The following is a 5057-nucleotide window of genomic DNA, read 5'->3' on the forward strand; positions in this document are numbered from 1 at the left end:
AGAGGAGGATGTGATGTCATAAGAGACATGCGATGTCACAGAGGGGATACGATGTCACAGAGGAGGATGTGATGTCAAAGGGAATTGTGAAGTCACAGAGGAGGATGTGATGTCACAGAGGAGGTTGTGATGTCAAAAGGAACTGTGATGTCACAGAGGAGGGTGTGATGTTATAGGACATCTGTGATGTCATAGAAGAGCTCTGACGGCACCGGGAGGATGTGATGTCACAGAGGAGGATGTGATGTCACAGGTTGCTGTGATGTCACCGGTCTGGATGTGATGTCATAGAGGAGGATACAAGCTCACAGAGGAGAATGTGATGTCATAGGAGACCTGTGATGTCACAGAAGAGGATTTGAAATCACAGAGGAGGATGTGATGTCGCAGTAAGCATGTGATATCATTGAGGAGGATGTGATATAACAGGTTGCTGTGATGTCACAGGGCGGGATGTGATGTCACAGAGGAGGTTACAAGCTCCCAGAGGAGAATGTTGTGTCATAAGAGACCAGCGATGTCACAGAGGGGATATGATGTCACAGAGGAGGATGTGATGTCAAAGGGAACTGTGAAGTCACAGAGGAGGGTGTGATGTTATAGGACATCTGTGATGTCATAGAAGAGCTCTGACGTCACAGGGAAGATGTGAAGTCACAGAGGAGGATGTGATGTCACAGCGGTGGATGTGATGTCACAGGAGATCTGTGATGTCACAGAGGATGATTTGATGTCATAAGAGTCGTGATTTCACAGAGGGGATATGATGTCACAAAGGAGGATGTGATGTCAAAGGGAATTTTGAAGTCACAGAGGAGGATGTGATGTCACAGGTTGCTGTGATGTCACAGGGCGGGATGTGATGTCACAGAGGAGGATACAAGCTCACAGAGGAGAATGTGGTGTCACAGGAGACCCGCGATGTCACAGAGGAGGATGTGAAATCACAGAGGAGGATGTGATGTCGCAGTAAGCATGTGATGTCACAGAGGAGGATGTGATGTCACAGAGGTGCTGTGATGTCAGAGAGGAGGATGTAGTGTCAGAGAGGAGGATGTGATATCATAGGACACATCCGATGTCACAGAGGAGGATGGGATGTCACATGGAGCTGCTATGTAACCGAGGAACATGTGATGTAGCAGAGTGTAATGTGATGTCACAGAGGAGGATGTGATGTCACAGGAGACATGCGATGTCAGGAGGATGATGTGATTTCAGAGACGAGTATGTAATGTCATAGGGGACATGCGATGCCACGAAGGTGGATGTGATGTCATAGGAGAGATGCGATGTCAGCGCGGGGGATGTGATGTCACAGGGGATCTGGGATGTCATAGGAGATCTGTGATGTCAAAGGGAGTTGTTATGTAACAGGAGCTGTGATGTGATGTCACAGAGGAGGATGTGATGTCACAGGAGATCTGTGATGTCACAGAGGAGGATGTGATGTCACAGGAAACATGCAATGTCCCAGAGGAGAATGTGATGTCCCAGAGGAAGATTAAATGTCAGAGAGGAGGCTATGATGTCACAGGGGAGCTGTGATTTCATTGGTGAGCTATGGTGTCACGAAGGAGGATGTGATGCCATAGGAGAGACGTGATGTTGCAGGAGGGGATGTGATGTCCCGGGAACCTGTGATGTCACAGAAGAGAATGTGATGTCACAGAGTAGGATGTTATGTTACAGGACCGCTCTGATGTCACAGGGGAGGATGTGATGTCAGAGGAGAGCTGTGATGTAAAAGAGGAGGATGTGATGTCACAGTGGAGGATGTGATGTCAAAGGAGAGATGTGATGTCATGGGGTGGATGTGATGCCAAAGGGGATCCGTGATGTCATAGGAAGTTTTTATGTAACAGGGGATGATGTGATGTCACAGAGGAGGATGTGATGTCACAGGGGATCTGTGATGTCATAGGTGATCTCTGATGTCACAGAGGAGGATGTGATGTCACAGGGAGCTGTAATGTCATAGGAGATCTTTTATGTCACAGAGGGGGATGTGATGTCACAGGGGATCTGTGATGTCAGAGAGGAGGATGTGATGTCACAGAAAAGGATGTGATGTCACAGTGGAGGATGTGATGTCACAGGAGAGATGTGATGTCACAGAGGACGATGTGATGTCACAGGTTGCTGTGATGTCACATAGGAGGATGTCATGTCATAGGAGACGTGTGATGTCACAGAGGAGGATGTGATATCCCAGAGGAGGATGCAATGTCACAGAGGCGGATGTGATTTCACAGGAAGCATTTGATGTCACAGAAAGGATGTGATGTCACAGAGGAGGATGTGATGTCACAGGAGACATGCGATGTCAGGAGGAGGATGTGATTTCACAGAGGAGGATGTGATGTCATAGGGGACATGCGATGTCACAGTGGAGGATGTGACGTCACAGGAGAGCTGTGATGTCACCGAGGAGGATGTGATGTCACAGAGGAGGATGTGATGTCACAGAGGAGGATGTGATATCACAGGAGAACTGTGATGTCTCAGAGGAGGATGTGATGTCCCAGGGAGCGGTGATGTCACGTAGCTGGATGTCATGTCAGAGGAGACATGCGATGTCAGGAGGAGGATGCGATGTCACAGTGGAGGATGTGATGTCATAGGAAAGATGCGATGTAATGGGGTGGATGTGATGTCAGAGGGGATCTGTGATGTCATGGGGATTTGTTATGTAACAGGGGAGGATGTGATGTCACAGGAAACATGTGATGTCACAGAGGAGGATGTGATGTCACAGAGGTGGATGTGATGTCAAAGGGATCTGTGAAGTCACAGAGGAGGATGTGATGTCACAGGGAACTGTGATGTCACAGAGGAGGATGTGATGTTATAGGAGATCTGTGATGTCATAGAAGAGCTCTGACATCACAGGGAGGATGTGATGTCATAGAGGAGGATGTGATGTCATAGGAGCTCTGTGATGTCACAGAGGAGGATGTGATGTCACAGGAAACATGAAATGTCCCAAAGGAGAATGTGATGTCCCAGAGGAAGATTAAATGTCAGAGAGGAGGCTATTATGTCACAGGGGAGCTGTGATTTCATAGGCGAGCTGCAAAGTTACGAAGGAGGATGTGATGTCATAGGAGTGACGTGATGTCGCAGGGGGGGGATGTGATGTCCCGGGGAGCTGTGATGTCACAGAAGAGGATGTGATGTCACATGGAGCTGTGTTGTCCCAGAGGAGTATGTGATGTTACAGGGAGGATGTGATGACACAGAGGAGGATGTGATGTAAAAGAGGAGGATATGATGTCACAGAGGAGGATGTGATATTACAGGGAGGATGTGATGTCACAGAGGAGGATAGGATAAGACTGGGGACTTGTAATCTCACAGTAGAGGATGTGATGTCATAGAAGACATGCGATGGCAGAGAGGCGGATGTGATTTCACATGGAAGCATATGATGTCACAGGAGAGCTGTGTTGTTATAGAGGAGGATGTGATGTCACAGAGGAGGATGTAATGTCACCGGAGACATGCGATGTCACAGAGGGGATGTGATGTCACAGAGGTGGATGTGGATGTGATGTCACAAAGGTGGATGCGATGTCATAGAAGACATGCAATGTCACAGAGGAGGATGTGATTTCACAGTGGAGGATATGATGTCACAGGGAGGATATGGTGTAATAGGAGACATGTGATGACACAGAGGAGGATGTGAGGTCACAGAAAGTTTTGTCACAGGGTAGTATGTGATGTTACAGAGGAGGATGTGATGTCATAGGGGAGCAGTGATGTAACGGGGAAGATGTGATGCCACAGATGAGGATATGATGTCCCAGGTTGCTGTGTTGTCACAGGGCGGGATGTGATGTCACAGAGGAGGATACAAGCTCACAGAGGAGAATGTGATGTCATAGGAGACCTGCGATGTCACAGAGGAGGATGTGATGTCACAGAGGAGGATGTGGTGTCATAGGGGAGCTGTGATGTCACTGAGGAGGATGTGATGTCACAGAGGAGGATGTGATGTCACAGGAGAGCTGTGATGTCACAGAGGAGGATGTGATGTCACAGAGGTGGATGTGATGTCACAGAGGGGCTGTGATGTCACAGGAGATCTGTGATGTCACAGAGGAGGATTTGATGTCAAAAGAGACATGCGATGACACAGAGGTGGATGTGATGTCACAGAGGGACTGTGATGTCACAGGGGAGAATGTGATGTCACAGGATATCTGTGAAGTGACAGAGGAGGATGTGATGTCACAGAGGAGGATGTGATGTCACAGGATACTGTGATGTCACAGAGGAGGATGTGATGTGTTAGGAGATCTGTGATGTCACAGAGGAGGATGTGATGCTGCTAATCACTTCCACCCAAAAATCATGCCAAGAAGGAGCAACAGCTTCTGCCTTCTGACAGATGCCAAGTCTTGCCACCAATTGTTCCAGCTGCTGCTCCCAACAGCCACCTGCAAGAGGGCAGACCTCAGTGCCCCTTGGCTTTGGCTGCCTTCTGGCAGAGAAGTCCCCCAGGGGCACAGTTCTTTGGGGCAGGAGATGGGCAGCAGCCTTGCCAGGACTCAGGGCGGTGGCAGGTCTCCTTCGGCCAGGACTTGCCAGAGGCTGTCCCTCAAGAATCCCGGGAGCAGGCAGGGAATGCTGAGCAGAGCAAGCCCTGCCTGGATGTCCCATCGGGAAGACACTGTTCTAGGGGGAATTCACTGTCTCTATACTAACTCTTTCTGACTAGCTTAATGACCCAGCCATGGTGTGTCCCCGTCACTCAGATGCCTTTTTGGCCACACCTGACGTTGTGATTTGTGTGACCAACAATACCTTTAGCATCCCTGAAAGTAATCCTTGTTATTTTAGTTGTATCACAGATCAAAACATATCTACCCTCCATTGATCATTAATAATTCCCATGGGCAGAAGAGCCAAACTGGGGCTCCCAGGGAAGCAGAAGCTGGGAGGATGATGCAGGATACAGTGAATGAAGGAAACTGTGAAATGCAGAAATCCTCAGTGGGTGGCTGATTGCTTGGATCATCTCTGCAGCAATCCCGGCAGCTGCCGCAGCC

General features: G+C 48.9%; 1 pseudogene; it reads left to right on the top strand.

The window, feature by feature from the left end:
* Positions 1–5057, top strand: part of LOC108638853 — a 200105-nt pseudogene that overhangs the window by 180474 nt on the left and 14574 nt on the right.

This window comes from Manacus vitellinus, unplaced genomic scaffold (genome assembly GCF_001715985.3).
Source record: "Manacus vitellinus isolate BGI_N305 unplaced genomic scaffold, ASM171598v3 scaffold_132_pilon, whole genome shotgun sequence".
Lineage (NCBI taxonomy): Eukaryota > Metazoa > Chordata > Aves > Passeriformes > Pipridae > Manacus > Manacus vitellinus.